Below are 19,028 nucleotides of genomic sequence, written 5' to 3' on the forward strand. Positions count from 1 at the left end.
CTGGACACTAGTACTTGATTAACTATACGTGCGCGGAATGAAATTAGCACTATTTTTGGGGGGGTAATTTGGAGAAAAAAAAACGTTAAAGCCGTCTTCCCCGAGTATGTATTTATTTTAATGTGACTTGCATGTGTATTGTTCCAACTGCCAATAAAAAGTAAATTTAACCTTTAGTTTGTTTCATTTCTTTTATTTTATCTTTTATGGGTTTTGCGCATTAACCCTTTGCTTGCTAGTAAATGTTTTCATTAAGTCGCCCAAGGCCAGAGGATGTCATTTATTTGGGGAAAATTCCCCCTATTCGGATAATACAAAGTCCTAGAGAAGGAATTTGAGACTTTAGAGGTCTCCTGAATTGCTGATTGGATCCATCATTTAGTTGTTATGGCGACAAGATCACTTGAACACATTTCAAATTGCTCTTTATATGAAGAACCCCCAAAATGTTCAGAGACAAGGCAGTGATAATCCCCGTCTCCATGGAAACCAGATGCCAAAAGATATCCTACTGTCTGCAGATATACTGAAAATGGACAATGTGTGAATAAAAATGTATCCTCTTTATTTATGAACTCATTTCCTGTAGGTGGGTGGAGGCTGCAGGCTGGCAGTGAATGTGTTAATGGATATATTACGGAAGTCGATGTTGGAATCCCAGAGCTGTGATTGGTTAAGTTCACGGCTGGTTACCGTGGTAACACAACAAGCGTCCTAACTTTCCATCGCGGGAGAGGTCGCGGTTTTGATTCCACCAATCAGCGACTTCCTACAAGGAGCGAGCGAGGACATTCTACATGATCTTAAAGCGGCAACTGTAAATCAGCAGGCTCTAAGGCAGAGTCATCGTGGCGAAGCGTGTCCGCTTTAACTGCCGCTGGTCCCCGGTTAAATCCCCAAAAGGCGAGTGATCGCGGAGGGTGAGTGTTACTCGGGAATACTGGCTATGGGAAGGGTTAACCGGCTGTTATTAGGTGAGAATGCCGGTTGTTATGAGGTGAGTGTTCGGGGCTTCTGACCCCAGCAGCTCAGGGGCCACACATGGGATTTACTAATAATTACAGTCCACCTGGTCTGCGCACACACTGCCGTAAAGCGATTCACTGTGGAGGGGATCAGGCATTTTGTCCTGGGTGGGTTGCAATGTTTTGTTATTAAAAGGGTTAACCATGCTGTGTGTAGTACTTTACCATCTGGCGTTTAAATGGTTAACCTGCTCTATCCTTGCCCATATTTATCCTGTATGAATCCGTGTTAACCCTTATTCTGCCAGACTGGACCGTGGAAGGCCGGCGGGGTCAGAACAGAGCCCAAAAAATAAAACCAAAACACCAGGACTGACAACAACTCCCACAATCCTCACGCCTTCCTAACCCAGAGAGAATTAACCGTTCTCCCAGTAATTCTGGCCCATCATGGCGATGCGTCGGAAATAGCAATATTATTATTTATTTTTATTATTTAGTATTTATTATTACTATTGATAATGATAGTAATAATACTAAATACGGAATCAAAATAAATAATATTTTATTTACTATTTATTTAGTATTATTATTATTTAATGTTATTATTATTTATTATTATTCTTTAGTATTTTATTATTTATATTATTATTTACTATTTATTATTATAATGTGGGACCCCCTTTTGGCGTACCAAGTTCCGCTGGCCCACAGAGGCAGACTCCGTCAAAGCAATATGTGGGTAGGTCTTTTATAGAACACGGCATAGACCGATATGCCCGAGCATGCGCAGCCAGTCTGTGCCCCCCCAAATCTTCCTCTGGACAATGAAATGGGTTAGAATTATAAATCTTTCCGGATAAGCAGTTAATGGAAATGTTTGGTTTTTTTTATTTGCTTTGTTTCAGCGTTTCCTAAAAATACATTTTTGGGGGTATTTCCTGAGTAAGCGCCGGCCGCCATGTCTGACGAGCTCCAAGATCTCCGCAAAGCAAATAAATCTCTCCTTGATCGTTTAAAAATGAAACGGGAAGAGTTTATGAAAATGCGTCTCGGTGGAGGGCAGTCTGCGCGCGGCTCGGTGTCCCAGACCGGTACTAACGGAGCGTTAAATAAGGTAAAAGCCGCTTCTTGGAATCCTCTCAAGTAGATCTCACCTGGATCAGTGGGGGGGCGGTTCTGGAGACCCCCATCTCCAGAAAGATATTGACAGATTGGAGACCGCAATCTAACACTAGAGCGTCAGAGACTGAGATGGAATGGAAGAAAGTTTTACTTTACTGAGAGGGTGGTGGATAAGAGGAACAGCCTCCCAGCAGAGTTGGTAGAGGGTAATACAGTGAGGGGATTAAACATGCATGGGATAGACATACGGCTCCTGAACACTCTGATCTCCGACGTTGTTCCGGGATAAAGAGCAGATTTGAGAAAGATGATCCCTTTATTGGCTTACTGACGTATAATAGATTGCAAGCTTTGGAGACTATCGAGGTCTCTTCTTCAACCATATGGTTATTATATTAAAATACGTCTGAAGAAGAGACCCCAAAGCTGTGCTTCTTGCTACGGGTAACTCGGTATAACGTTGTTCCAGGATGGCGTCCGCGTCGGAAGAGGTCCGACCAGAGATAAGGACTCCGTGGGTCCCGCCGCTCGGGGGTCCCTCATCGCTCCAAGGAGAGCCGTGCGGATCTGCGAAGCTCCCGCATCCTCTGAACGCGCAAAAGACGCGCGGAGTCCGCGTCACAAGAGGTCGGAGGACGAGCCGGAACGCGCCGTTAAAATCCAGACTCCGGTGAAACGTCTCTCCTTCCGGAGCAGCGCGGTCCTCCCTACCAGCGACGCTGGGGAGATGTGCCAGTCTCCACCACAACAGTATGTACATCGACTCAACGACGAAGGAAACATCCGGACCCCAAAATCTATCCTTGTCACCCCAAGGAACAGAGATTCAAAGGTAGGGGGGGGGGGGTCTTCACCATTACTGATGGCTAATGTGGCCGTCGCGTCTCCGGACTGCCGTCTGCGCTCGCCGAACGCCTCCAACGTATAGAATGTACAGCCGTCTGCTTGTAATCGGCCAAAAACGTATTTAATTCCTGCACAAATACGTAAACAGAGACTCTGAAACCATCAGGCGGGTCGATCGTCGGTACCTGTGGCCGGCTTGGCGTGATGAGAGTGATAGAGCTCGGTATGATACGCTTTCATTTGCTTCCTTGCAGAGAGATAATGACAGTACCACGGCCGGCCACCAGGGGGCATGGGCATCCCGGCCACTGCTAGGCTATGATTGGATAGCTGGTGAGTATGAAACGTGTGCTTATCATATATCTATAGGCGGCACTGAACGGGCTACGTCGCCTAAATCAGGAGCCGCTGGGTTTGGAGGCCTTGGTGATCAGGATAGAAATTATATTCTCACAAGGGGCCAAAAAGCCACTGAGGGCCACACCTTGCCTGGGCATCACCGTCCGTTTTGGAGGGCGATCCGTTTTGGAGGGCATGTTTAAATCCCCTCACTTTTTTAGCTTCTACCACTTCTGCTGGGAGCCTGTTCCACTTATCTACCACCCCTCATTAAAGTGTTAAAAAAGTCATTCTTCGATGCCCTGACCCGGTATTTACACGTAACGTCAGCCCGTCGTGCGGCTCCCGTGCCGTTCTGTTTCACAGACTGAATGTATCTGCGTGGAATCGCGTGGGGGGTTATATTATTCTAGAAATTCTTGTCTCCCCGGCCAACCACAAAACCCGACCTTAAATTACAGAATTGCAAAACATTGAAAGTGTCTGAGAGGAAAACGAAGCCAATAAAACTAAGAAATAAAAGAACTGGAACGGAAAATATTTTCAGGGCATTGCTTCTTCCGAAAGATACAGCGCTACAGAATATGATGGCGCTATATAACACAACAAACAATAACGAATATTCCTTATTCGATTTCCTCCCAGCAACGGTCAGCAACTTAACAATAGCGGGGAGATAAACGGTCCCTCCGGGGTCTGCGGGATCCAGAGCTGGGACCCCCGGGGAATGCAGACTGCTCATGCTCAGAACTCTGCACATGCTCAGTAGCGCTGCCAGTTTGAGTGACACTCCACCTCCCAAGCTCTAGGAAGCTGGGCGCTATGACCTAATATTGCAGTATTATGTTAAAAAAAAAAAAAAAAAGATATTTTAAGGCAAAAATAGTCATTATCTCTGTAAAGGGATTAATTGTGATTTTTCTCGCAGGGGTCCTGGAGTTAAACTCCCCGATCGCCGACAGACCCGACCACTTCTTCTCGGAAATCGGCGAATTCCGACGCGTCAACCGAGCCGAATGCGTGCAGGAATGTTACCCGGGGTGAGTGTTACGCACAGCCGTGTGCGCGCGGCTTACGTACATGTATGTAATAGAACAACATATTTAACTCTCTCAGTCTATATATATTTATTATTTTATTTTATTATTTTTTGATATTTTTTTCCTAAAAGGCTGTGATTTTCCTACTATAGAAAAATATTTTTGTCAATCCACAGAAATAAAAAAAATTATATATATTTTTAGTACATTTGCTAGCAGAACTTTGCATTAAAATAATAATAATAATAAAACTTAATTTGTATTTTTATTGTTTTTTTGCAGATCGGACGATGGCGATTCTTCGGGGTCTGACGAGGGGCCAAGTCTCACGCTTGACACCCATCAGTGTAAGAATTAACCCTTCGTTAACGTGTTCCGAGTGCTGGAACATGGAATGCGAGCTCGCGGTAACGATTGTTTGGGTTCCAGGTATCTACTGCTATCGGGTTAACAATCGCTTGTTTGCGTCGCCCGTCGGTCCGGAGTCCGCCTGCCCCGTCTGTAAGAAGCGCCGGTCCAAGCGGCACCTGGCAGAAGAGGCGCCGGCGTACGTCCGGTACGTCACTTAGCGGGATGTGATCTGTCGTCGTCCTCGGCTCTGGCTCCTGCATGGTTAAATTAACCCCTTGTGTGTTATTTCAGAGTCAGCATCCCCCGATCCACTCTTCTGCCGCCTTACAAATACAAAGCGCACAGGAGGAAGAGCTTCGACCCCACGGACAGCCTCGCCTTGCCTTCCGTAAGTAACGTGCGCAGGTAACGCAATCCGTCACAGGGCCGGATGAGATGGGGGGGCTCGTGCTGCACGACGAAGCCGGTTTGGCCCCCGAGCCCCATCGCTGGTCGAGAATCAAAATCCATGACGGGCTGAATGTGCCTCTCATTCCCAACGTGTGACCCGGGAGGGGTTTGCGCATCACGCTGCCTTCAGCTTCCATACTCACTCGGCACAACGCACCGTTTAGTGAATACGCCCCATGGATAATATAGGTTCATATCGATTATCCTCTTTTTAAGCGCTAATAGTTTTGTTCATTAACTCCCAATAAAGGGGATTTTCCTTCATCCCTGACTAATAATCTGCAGAGAAACTTTATTTTATTATATCGCCGGCGGTTTATTTGTGTATTTCGGGGGGGGGGATTCCAAGCTTTTGACCCCCGTCCCAGTTTGATAAATCGCTTTATTGTTATCAGCACTGTTTAGCTGGATGGGAAAACTCGGTTCCTTCCGGTGAGCTCCGTGTAACCAGTCTGGACCTCCGGTCTTCCACGGACCCCGATGTCGCGCCAGCGCCGGTGCCGATGGATCACGCCAGCCTGGTAAGGAGCTCGGGGGGGGTAACTCGGGGCGCGTGGACCTAATAGACCCATAATACATCGATATTCTACTCGGCCGATAGCTGTCTATTTTTAGCTTTATTGATATAAAAACATTTATAATTAATTATCACATTATAAATATGTATTTTATATTATATTATTTCTGAATATTTTTTTATTTTATTTTGCAGGATAACATTTCTTATTACGCATCGAGGGCGAGATCCGAAAACCTGCTCAATATGTCCCGTTCTGCCTTTTTTCAGCGCAGTAAAGAGAAACTTCCGGGGAACGTTTGACGCTTTCCGGCGGCTGGAGCCTCGCGTTCCGCGTTCTGGTCTGGAGCTCGACAAGCGGGATTTCACTAATATAAAGTTTGTTTCTGGGATTCGCCTTCGTTTATGAGTGGAGCTGCGTTAAAAAAAAAAAGATTAAAAATTAGACATTTTTTAATATTTCTCTGCATTCTATTGCTAAGCGTCTGTAATTGTGTGCGGAGGGCCCGGCCGGGGTGAATACGTTGTGTACGTTTGGTGTGTATGGATAGCCGGCCCCCGGAGCGCCGTTTGGCCGGAGGGTTTCCTTATCTGTGTAGGACGGAAGAAGGTAACCTAGCCCCCCCGCGGGGTTTCTGCCGCTGAATGAAAGCGTTCATTCTGTGGTTCTTATTCTGGGCAGTAAAATGAAATGACGGAGGAGACACTCAGAGTGAGAACGACTCGGAATCCGAGACTCCAACTTGGACCTTGGAGCGAGAAAACAGATAACCGGCAACGGCTGTAATTATTATCTATTGTATTATATAGCGCCGTCATATTCCGCAGCGTTGCACTTAACGGCGGCTGCCGGTCTAACCCCCCCCCTCCGTATCTATAAGAGATGGAACTTCCTTAACCCATTCTTTGCCTCCCTGCTCTTTATGCCCATATATGGCTAAGTAGTTTAACCAGCGCTAGCAATGCTTGGGTTTAAAGGGACCCCATCACCAGGTTTAAATGTCGCTTTCCTGTTTGGGGGCGCAAAGGAAACAAGCAATCGGTGCCCCCCCCCCCCTGGTCTCCCGGCCCTTTCTTCATTAGGAGGCTCCAATAAGACGTTTTTTTCTGTTATTTCCTCGTGTAAAAAAAAACAAAAAACAAAACCAACCAAATAATGAAAAAAGTCACCGTCTGTCCGTTAAGCGTAATCTGATTGCGTAACACCATTTTTAAAGGTCTTGTCCCATTTTAGCGCCTGTTTTTGGCTTTCCGCCACCTTCTTGCGGTAAAGAGGCGCTCGATCTAGATTCTCTACGTTTTGCTCATTTTCTGGGCTTAAAGCCATGAAGCCGTTAATGTCATTAGTACTCTAAGGGTTAACACCACGACAGTGGGCTCAGCTAGGGGTTATTTTTTTTTTTATTCTGTCGTTTTGAGTCGTTCTTGGTATTTCTTCGCAGTTAGAGGTTCGGAATGAGCGGCTGCTACTGATGTGAATCACTTGGCTGAGATCATTTTGACTGTTTTTGTCCCATAATTTGTTAAAGTGAAAAACAAGCAGTTCTGGGACTGAAAGGAGTTAAACTCTCAGGAGCAGAGTGCGGTCGCGGCTGTCTAACGGTCAGCTCGGCCCGGCACTTTAATGCACATAATAGCTGCACGGTCCCTTTAAATGTACGCGTCGTCACCGTTGCAAATGCTTTGGGGGGTATTCTGCAGAAACCCCCCCCCCCTTATGCATTTGCCCCGATCCCCATCCCCCGTACTCCCATGGTATACTCCTCTCCGGTCATCTCTAATGCCGTCTTGACGCGCATTCCGGGGAGATCTTACATGACACCCCCCGTGTGCAGAAAGTGCTCGTATTGGCTTCAATGGCAGCGCTTTCCTGCCACTAATTAGCTGCTCTAACAGCCAATCAGTGATGAGCATTGCTGGACCATGGAGGAGGGAGGGAGCTGCAGCTTCTCCCTAAAGTACTATATTTTTTAATGTTTTAAAGAATGCGTATTAAAGTTCTATTTCTCAGTGAACTCCGCAGTGACTCCGTCCCCAGAGGGGTTCATTCATAAACGTGAGCTTTAGGTGAAAGTTTCACGTTTTGGTTAAACCCCGCTTTTTTTTTTCTTGGTGCTCTGTGAATTATATTCTCTATTATCCCTTTTCCCATTTGATATTTATTTTACACGTTATCAATAATCTGAATGTTTTATTTGTTAATTCGAAAAACATTATATTTTATTGATTTATATTTCAATATTTCATTTAGAGGTGCAAAAAAATGACCTTTTTTAATGACATTTTAATAAAATTTCAATGTGATAAATCTTTTTGAGAAGTAACTTTAAAACTGATTATTGTATGAAATAAAAATATTTTTAATGCATCAGAACTGAACATGTTTTTTGTTGGGGGGGAAACTGAATCGGATGTTCTGACGAAAGGAATTAAATTTTATTCAAATGTATTGGGGGGGGGACATCACTTTGGAAACTTTTTCAGGGAACTTCCAAAGAAACTCATTCTAACAGAGTGTTTCTCTTAGTGTCCCAAATCCCTGATGCCCCCCTTTTCTAGGAGGTCAGAATGTTTGCTGGGTATGAGGGGATCGCAGGGTTCTACAGCCCTAAAAGCCCCGATAATGTGTATAGAAACAGCTTTATAAATTATACGGGGTAAATAAAATACATTATTCTTCTAAATGCCCCGCTTAGTTACACAAATACCCCGCAATAGGGCACAAAGTAAAAAAAAAACTTTGGGGAAGCTCTATTGTTTACATTTTTTGTATTTTTTTATTGTTTTGTTTTTAATTGTTGACGGATCCGTCCCGTAAATCGATTCACATTCTTTCGTTCTCCGTCTGTTCTCCTTGGCGTCATTACTGACCTCCAGAAATAGAAACTTTTCGGACCCCAAACACCCAATGGGAGAGCGGCGTCGCGTATCGCGGTAACCGTGCCGATTTATTGATTATTGGTTAAATAACCTGGGGTATCCCCCATCATTCTTGTAGATTGTAAGCTCCTGTGAGCGAGGCTCTCCTCATCCCCCAATATCTCTGTTACAAATTGTCACATTATGCGTCACTTGTTATGTCTGATTGCCCGTTGTACAGCGCTGCGGAGTATGATGGCGCTATATTAATCGATAAGTAATATTCATTCGATTTCCTGTCGCTATGAGATCTTTAAAAAAGCCTTTTTTTCTTCATTTCCTCCAAGTGAAGTAAAACCGTGTGAATCGTTCTATTTTTCTTTTCTTAACCTAAAGAAAGGGATTTTCCCCAAATTTTCGAGATAAAATGATAACCGATCAATAACACAAACGGGAACTTTTTTTCAACCAAGAAGATAACGTTTAATGTCATTTTTTTAACCATTTAAATGTTTTCTTGCTGGCGGCCCCTGTGTACATACAAAATTTTATTTTCTCAAAAATATATATTTTTTTTGTTAAACAAAAAACAACTTTTTTCTTCTTAATTTGACATTTATCTGCTTTTGAGATCTACTTCAGAAAATGACTCATTAAACATGCGCGTTAATTTTCTATGAATTGTATATGAATGAAATATATATTTTTTATTAACTCTTTTTTTTATTATTAAATTTTCTTTTTTAGGAACTAAGTATTCCAGGAAATTATTAATAATGTAGCTGGGATTTACCCCAATAAAGTAATTTTTTAACCCTATAGTTGAATAGTGAATATTATCATCTATTGTTTTATATAGCACCACCATGTGCCGTAGCGCTGTACAACGGATATAACATAAAACCTAAAATATATATATATATAAAAACGTCGACCTTCTCATAGTTTCATGTTCCTAAAAAGTGGTTTAACCCTTTATTTTGATCTTTTTTTTTTTATTATTTTATTCATCTGATTAGTGAACTGCCGCCTCCGATTAAAATATTAGTTTGGCCGCAATTTTATGCTGCCCTGAAAAAAAAAAGTCAATGTTTTTTGGGGTAAGAAAGAGGAATTGTTGCGTTCACATATTGTAGTATAACTGAAATCGTTGCCCGATAGAGTTGAGATCTGGGGCAAATTGTGGCAAAATTAGAATAACCGTTTCCTTTCCCAAAAAGCTCTATCGTTACACAATAAGTCAGGGAAACAGAGGGGAGGAATAAAGATCCGGATCCTGAGAGCAGGAAGTTGATGTGGCGGCTCCCATCATAAACATGTCATTTTAAGTTATATATAAAAATTGTAAAAAATTCTAATATAAAAATAAATTGTAATTAATTTAAATAATACAGGAGAAGATATTTAAAGTCCTGTGCGGTAAATACATTTTTTTACAGGAAGGGTGGTAAAGATGCTTAATTCACTGCCAACAAATTTTAGGGGATCTGTCATATCTTGTCAAGGTATTCCCCCCCCCCCCAATTAAAATAAATATATTTACAATTAATTGCCTTTTGTATTAAAAAAAAAACCACAAAGGTGTTTTGGAGTATTTTCTAAACACTCTGCGGATTTACTAAGGTCTGGCGGTCACCCTCAGACCCCAAGCTTGGTGAACGATGATATGCGGGGATTATATTTCCCGAGCCGGTCTACCTGCAGGGTATACTAGGATTTTGAAGAACTGGGTTTCCTTTACTGAGAGGATGGTAGATAAGTGGAACAGCCACCCAGCAGAAGTGGTAGAGGGTAATACAGTGAGGGGTATTAAACATGCATGGGATAGACATACAGCTCCTGAATCTAAGACGAGACCAACGGCTGATTAAGGTCTGAGTTTTGAACGGGGTTTCAGCAGAAGCGGTTGTGAGTAATTTGTCGCCCGTTTTCTGCTCTGCCGTGAAATGACTGCTTTGCTCCAAATCTAACGGAACGTCTGTTATTTACCGTCAAGTAAACCATGAAACCGCCAGTCAGTGAGAAGAGAGCCGGCAGATCGCCGTTTACTGTTAGCAGTTAAGTAGTTATGAGACCGACTCGGCGCCGCTTTCTGAATGACTCAGGTTTTGTGAATCAGAACGACGGCAGCGAGAGGAGAGAAGAGAGAGAGAGGAGAGAGAGAGGAGAGGAGAGAGGAGAGAGAGAGGAGAGGAGAGAGGAGAGAGAGAGGAGAGGAGAGAGGAGAGAGAGAGGAGAGAGCGGAGAGAGAAGAGAGAGAGCGGAGAGAGGAGAGAGAGAGGAGAGAGAGGAGAGAGAGAGAGGAGAGAGAGAGGAGAGAGAGGAGAGAGAGGAGAGAGCGGAGAGAGAGGAGACGTGTCGGAGGGAAGGCTTCAGAGGAGCGTTTAGGTTACAGCTGGACCAGGTTCAAAGAAGAAAATGCCATCGAAGGACAGTTCAAGTAAAGGCTTCAGCAGAGGACCCCCTGTCTGCAACAAGGTGGGCGTAAGAGTCTGAGGTCACTCAAGGACCATCAGCCGAAGGTGGAAAAGGAGGATCGGGAACGCCTCAACTTCAAGAACTCGGAGAAGTTCTAAAAGAAAAAAACTGGACCAAGGAACAGGAGAGACTTGGAGAGCAAGGAGGACAAAAGGTTCCGAGGTCGCTCAAAGACCATCGACGTAGGCAGGTCACGGAGAATCGTGAGAACCCATTGAGACAGATCGGTTCTAGAACTGACCCAGAGGAGACGTTCTCCGGGATTAGAGGACCCGGCCATCCCAGGAGCAACGGAAGCCTACGAGTTCCAGCTGCAAAATGTATCAATGGGCACAAAATAACACATTTTAATTCTCCGCGCCTCTGACATCGGAACGCTCTCTGCTCTCTGCTTGAATGAAGTAGACCTCTCTGGTAGTCGGAGCGCGTGAGACCCCCTCGGGATGTTCCGGGCGGCTGCCGGCTCGTGAGACGGACACGTCTGCAGAAATGGAGATGTCTCTGGTGGTAATCATCGCATTTCTGGTGGCGGGGGTCGTCCAGGTGAGTGGAATCTACATAACGTAAGAGGAGAATGAGAACAGCAAAGGGTTAAAAACAAACAAACAACATACTAATATTTTCGGGGCGATATAAAGAGATCCCCTCGATCGTAACAATTTGCCTTTTTCTAGTTAGGACGAACCTTTGGTCAGGAATTGGTTTCAGCCGCAGGCTCTCCAAGCTGTCCTGGAACTACAATTCCCAAGATGCTCTGCCACCCATAACTACATTAAAGCTGCCAGCTCCCCTTACTCCCCTAGACTGTAAGCTCTTGTGGTTCGGTTTATTTTATTTATTTTTCAATGGTACAGCACTAGTTCGCTAACGTTTGGTGCTAACGTCACCCGAAGAAACCTAATAATTAAAAAATAATCCGCTGATTATCGATTAAAAAATCAGACACCAATTTAAAAAAACAACGTCTTGTATTCAGTTCATTTTCTTATATTTTTTTACATTTTTTATAACCTTTTTTTTTAAAAAAAGATTAAAAATAAGTTTGTATTATTCGGCAGCAAAGTGGAAAGTTTCCGTGATTGGTGCATTTTGTGGCTTTTTGGATCTGTTATTAGATCGGGGGGGGGGGGGGTATTTTATTAGTCAATCGAACAAAAAAAGATAACGCAATAAAATTTCCATCGACAGAGCGGCGCGTGGGGGCTTTTCTTTCTTCGCTGTCAGAATCTCCTTCTCATTCTGAAACTATTCTTCAACATTCTGATGCGCGCGGCCCCCCTATACCGACAGGGGGGTCTTTGTACTTTTCGGGGTCCTGAGGACCAAAGGGTTGGGATCCTCTGATTTAAAGGCCCCAGTGTTCCTCTTCATACCCCATTAACCCTTTAATAGCCCATCGTGAAGATTCCATGCAGCAAAATGGGTCAGCCGAATGGCTCTAATACCTCACGTGAAACCTTGACTTGTCTTTGTTTAATGATCACTTAAAGAGTCACCTGCATTCAAGCAGGGAGATCAATTTTGAGGGAGCAAAGGGAACTGAATAGGAAGTTCCAGGCTGTGCGATCCGGAGAATCTGCCCCGTCGCCCTGAGATTGGGGCAAAAATACCCTGAGACTTGAGGGCAAACCGTGAGAGTTCCTGCGTTAAACTACATTTTTAGCCATTTGGACAAATAGAGCGATATTTTATAAAAGTATATTTTTAGAGTGGATTTATCTATAATTTTCAACTTTTTTTTAGTAATTCGTTTTGTTTTTTTTTGTCTTTTATCCAATTATGTGGACTGAAGGTCTCTGAAAATAGAGAGTCAAAGGTTTAGATAGAATGTAAGGACATTTTTACATAGAATGTAAGTGGAGCAGCCTCCCAGCAGAGGTGGTAGAGGGTAATACAGTGAGGGGATTAAACATGCATGGGATAGACATATATATTGATTTTCTCATTCAGAGAGCAGAAATTCTGCGTCGGTTTCTTTGCCACTTTAGTCTCGTCTGCAGATGTTTTTGGGTCTTCAGGGCCAGAGGCGCCGACAAGATTTATGATGAAAGGGTTTTTTCCACGTTCTGCGCCGTGGTTTTTGTGGTTTAAGGTTTTCTCACCATCCGCCGTGAGCCGTGAGCCGTGAGCCGCGAGCAGGAGGGAAACTCAGCCGACTTCACTAGAGATGACATTTGGGGTGAATGGGCCATTTTTTTTTCTTCTAAATGTCGAAATGTTTTTTAAACCTCATATTAAACTTTTTTGCTTCTTATTTAATCATCCACAGACTTTCCGAGGCGTTCAGATTTCCTTCAATGCTTTATTTATTTATAGTTTAAATTACTTTACTTAAAAGTACGATAATTATACAAATTAAAAAAAAAAATCAATAAAATAAATTAGTTAAATAAAACATATTTTTAAAAAAGTAAATAAAATAAATTAAATAAATAAAAATAATAATAATAAAAAAAATGTTTCTATTAAATATTATGTTGTTTTGTACCCAAGGAGACTCGTGGACTCGCCACGTGTCCCGGCTCTCACTATTATAACGAGACGCGGAAGGAGTGCTGCGCGGCGTGTCCTCCAGGTCAGTGGCAAAAACATACATTAACCCCCTGTCTGCTGGGATCAATTATCACATAAGATAAACCAAACGTTAATGGGGTATATGGGGTACCATCTCTGCCAGGTAACTGCCCATAGTATTTGTGGCAATGCTAATGAAGTCCGTTCCTCCATAGACTTTCATTAGTCAGAGAGTCCGACTGGGTGATTGAGACCGAGCCATTCCATTATTACCCACAGGCAGTATGATAAGGAGTCGCGCTGATATATTGGCCGCCGAATTAGATGGTTTTTACATGTTCCTGTTGTTTATTCCCTATTTTTGTTTGTTCAGGTTTTGAGAAACGCCATCCCTGCGTTAAAGATAAGAGGAGAGATTGCCGGGAAGCCTGTCCCGACGGGTATTTCATTAACTGGGACGCCGCTCGCTGCCAGTCCTGCACCCAGTGCTCACACGGTAACTTCATTCGGGGTCCCCTGCGCCAACGGCCGTCCCTGCCCACCCCTGTATTTCTAAGCTGGGTTGGAGATGAACTCAATATCATGGAAGTTATTATTATTACTATTATTATTTGTATTAATTTATATTATTAATGTTTTATATTATTATTATTATTACTATTATTATTTGTATTAATTTATATTATTAATATTTTATATTATTATTATTACTATTATTTTTTGTATTAATTTATATTATTAATATTTTATATTATTATTATTACTATTATTATTTGTATTAATTTATATTATTAATATTATTATTATTGTGATTATTTTTACCAATACTATTGCTATTATTATTTTGTATTAGTATTAGTATTATTATTATTATTTTGCATTATTATTAATATCAATATTATTATCTTTTATTTATTTAGCACCAAAAATGTACGCAGCATTTACATTTATTTAATTTGTTTTCTTGATGTCATTGAGATAATGATCTACATTATTATTATTATTATTATTTATAGTTTTATATAGCACCATCATATTCCGTAGCGCTGTATAGCGGGTAAACAGGACGTAACAAGTTGTAAATAACGTAACAATTCGTTGCCGTTACTGTATTTCTAGTTCCAGATCGAGCGTTAAATTCTGCCATTGAGTATAGAACCGTTTAGGACAATTTGGTTTGTTCCGGAATTCTTTTCTCCTTGATTTTTTTCACCCCGATTTTTTTTGCCCCGTGTTCCGTGTGCGTTCCGTTCATGTTCTCCATGTTCCTCGTAGATGCTGATCTCATTGAAATCCGGCCGTGTTCCGGGCAGGCCAACGCCGTCTGCACGTGTCAGCCCGGCTTATACTGCAAAACCCCGCTCGAGAACACGTGCGCTCGGTGCAAACCCCACAGCCGGTGCCGAGCCGGATACGGCGTGAAACGCCAAGGTAACGCGTCGGGGCTCCATACGTAAACGTGTAAAACTAACCGAAACATGGAACTCTACAGATTATTTTTATTGTTATTATTATTATTGTTATTGTTATTATTATTATTATTGTTATTATTATTATTAATATTATTTTTATTATTGTTATTATTATTTTTTATGATTCTTTTTATTATTATTATGATTATTTTTATTATTGTTATTATTATTTTTATTATTTTTATTATTATTACCGTATTATTTATTACTTTTCTTAAGTTCCCAGAATGTTTTTTCTTGGAAATCCTCCCGGCCGGAGTCTGGTTGCGGGCGAATAAATCTATTCTCTGTTTTATATATAAAAGCGTGACTGTGATGTCATACATTTTATAAACTTCTTATAGCCGTGGCATCTGTATATTGATGTGATATTGTGATTTTTGTGTCTCCAGGCGATGAGACGCGTGACACTGTCTGTGAAAGATGCCCTCCTGACTCGTCTTCAGCCTCTGACCAGCGCACGGGGTAAACATGTATTATCGGTGTGAATCGTCATTATTACATATTTCTGCCAAAAACCTTAACTAGGGGTTTCAATCCCGTATATCAAGAAAAACCGGTAGACTAGACGGCCGAATGGTTGTTTTTTGGGGGCAAATTTGCACAAATTTACTAACCAAGGGAGAAATGATGAATCCTCTCACTAATTCTTAAAATAGACAGAAAAAAAACTGATGTTTATTTTATGAATTTTTGGTGAAAAACGTGTATTTTCTGTTTTTTCCCGTCAGCTGCCCCAAATTAAATTCACCCTCTGCTATCGATGCGGATTCCGCGAATAACAGACGGCGGTCTACGGGCGAACCCCCAAATAACCACTCAGCCCCCACAACCCCGCTGTACTCCAGACGTGCTACGGCCCACAGTATACCGGCGGCCGCGCAGACCAAGTCCAGTCCAACAACCCATTCACAGCATTTCTTTTTGGCTACAACCAACATCGCTAATGAGGATTCAGGTGGGTGAGATGCACCAGGCGCTCGGGTTAGCCGCCCTGTTCCTTTGGCGTTGCCCCCAGCTGCCCCCTCCACGCCGTCCCTACTAACCGGCGTTGTGATATGACATCATAGGACGCCCGGCGTCGGGCAGAAGGAAACTGTGGAGGGCTGTGCAGAATGGGCTGGTTGGGGTGATCTCCCTTTTATCCGCCCCGTTGGGGGGGGGGCTTCAGCGATCCTGATCACCCAATACGACAACGTGAATGAACGTTCTCAGCGTCTTCTGGATGGATATGAATTTTCTACCAAACAAACGAGTCGAAACGAGGACGCGTGACGTGATTGGCTGCTATTTCATCGTTTCTGCAGGTGAATGGCATCCCGTGCACGTATTGGCCGGCTGTATCTGCGTGGCGGTCCTGATCGCATCTTCTCTGTTGGTTTGGAAGCAGAAGGGATGTAAGATGAAGCCATTGCTTATAACTCAGAACGGTAAGAAATCTCAGCGTGCTTCTAGAACTTCTATGACATCATCAATTAGACTTCATAGTTAAACGTCATCATAATGATGATGTCACAGTGGCATTCTTCACCCAGCTATAAATGTAAGATGATTGGATCCTGTAAGCCCCGGTCACTAGAGTACAAACCATTCATCCTAAATGTATAGATCGGGAGAAGAATGACATCATAATGATGTAATGATTGGGCGAAGAATATTACCATGACATTATCATGATGTCATGATCAGGTGAGGACTGTTACCATGACATCATGATGATGTCGTGGTGGCATTCTTCTCTCAATTGATGAATTAAAGATGAATGTATGGTATTTTAGTGGCCAGAGCTCATATGATGTCATCGGAGTGTTTTTCAGAAGTTTTCTTTTGTACAGCGCTACAGAACTGTCAGCTCTTTAAAGATGACTACAGCATTAATGATTATATATTCACACTGTTTGTATATGTTTTTCCTCCCCAGGTTTTGCTCCGTATAAGTCCCACTCGGTAAGTATTTCTTTTTTGACAGAATATCCTAAGAGCGAAAAGTTCCATTCCTGGATACACGAGATTCCACGGTAACAAGAAAAATAACAATTCTCGGCAGAATTTTCAAAGTATTTAAGTATTTCTTCTAAGTCCTGTTTTTGGACGTTTCTGATGTTTTACAGAAAAGGAATGCCGTCGTTTTAAAATTCCACGAAGAGTCGAAGGAAGAAGAGCTGCTCGGCCGGGAAAACTCATCGCCAGAACGGAGAGACTCGTTCGCTCAGAAAGATAAAGCGTGCGAGAGGGATCACCTGACCAACAGAATTGGTGAGAGTCGCCGTACCTGCTGGTAACACAAAGGTCATGTGACTGTTCTGTTGCCCTAATGCCACCGAGCCAAAGGGGTCATCAGAGCGTTCAAGCCGCCCAACGCACTCCTCCATGCCTCTGTGAGCTTCCCTCCAACAAGAGGTCGTAATCTAAAACCAAAGGCTTAGCTTTAATGTAAGGAGGTTTTACTTTACTGAGGGTAGTAGGTGAGTGGAACTGCCTCCCAGCAGAAGTGGTAGAGGGTAATACAGTGAGGATGGGATAGGCATACGGCTCCTGAATCTAAGACGAGACCAACGACTGATTAAGGTTTGAGTCTTTACAGCAGGAGAAACGGGCAACTAGACGGGGGCCGGATGGGGCCGATCTGCCGGCGGGTTCTGTGGGAAGCGTAGAAGAGGCCTCTTATCTGCCGTGATTTACGGTACTTTGTTTATTTTTTATTGATACAGAGAAGATCTACATCATGAAGGCAGACACCGTCCTCGTGGGATCCATCACCGACGCCCCAAAGCGGCAGGTAACGATATCCTCCGACGGCGAGACTGGCGCTGCCCCCCGGGAGGAAGCCGCGGTGTTTGCCACGTGTTACCCCCAGCAGGAATCCAGCACCGAAGCGGTTAACGACCTCAGGATTTCGGTTGAAGAAGCAGCAAAGAACGGCGTAGACCCCAAAAACGATTCCTCTGCATTATGCGTGTAAGTCGGGGGTCAGCGTGAGGACACCGAGTTCATGCGACGGCGGTCTGTGCCGAGCAGACATCATCGGAAGATACCGGTCAGCAACGGACCACAAAGCCGAGGAACCAAACCGGGACAACCGGGTATCAGCATGAACGGTTATGACATCACAAGACACTGATACAAAGTTACAAGACGTCCAAATCATGCTGCCTTTTTTTTCTTCTTGTCCATTGAACCCTGGTGTGCCGCAGGGGACACGGCCATCACGCAGGTGCTAAAAGAGTTAATGGGGAGGTCATTGTGGGGTGTAGAGGGTAATAACGGCATGTCGTTGGTTAAACTTTGAATTTGGAGATATTGTGTCAAACTAAATTGGGGCACAAGGACAGTTCAGGACCTGCTCGACTTCCACTCCTATCATCCCAAGAAAGCCTGGCGGTGTATCGTTCTTTCAATCCAATAAGACTGTGATTGGAGCAAAGGTTGGGACCGCCTACAAGGAGCTCTTCAGCATCCGTGCAGGGGAAAAAAGTTACACAAGACGCTTTGCCCCTTGAGCTGACATTTTATGAATGCCTGCTGGGGGGGTTGGTTGGTGTCGCAAAACATGGAGGAAAAGACAATTCCTTTTCAAACACGTACCCCGGCCTTCAATGAATTAGAAACATCGGTTGTATTTTTTTACCCCAAATTGCCCAGGAATTGCATGGAAACAGACAGTAACGCGCGCAGCAGATACCGTATATACAGGAACATTATAAAGGATGGGGGGGCCGCAGCGGACAGACAGGTCACAAAAATAAATGTATTGCGTGAAAAATAAAATTAGGATTTTAAAATTTGTTTGGTAACATTTGTTTATTTTGAGGAAAACTTGGTTCTAAGGCTTCTGCTGTAAACTTCTGAAAGTCCAGTGAAAAGCAGCTGGTTTGACTCTAGACAGATAACTTGACCCCCCCCCCCGATGACAGCAATAACTACCCCACCGGGTGCCAGATGGCAGCTGGTTCAGTGAACCGCCCTCTGGTGGCCAAGTGCAAAGGAGAGGAGCTTTAGGGCATCTTAATGGGGTCTAGAAGATCTTTAGAGGGTGTTTCTCACTGATGGTTTGATTAGGATGGCTGAGTGT

This window comes from Sceloporus occidentalis, unplaced genomic scaffold (assembly GCF_023333645.1).
Source record: "Sceloporus occidentalis isolate IW3139 unplaced genomic scaffold, rSceOcc1.0.p SCAF_66, whole genome shotgun sequence".
In the NCBI taxonomy this organism is placed as follows: Eukaryota; Metazoa; Chordata; class Lepidosauria; order Squamata; family Phrynosomatidae; genus Sceloporus; species Sceloporus occidentalis.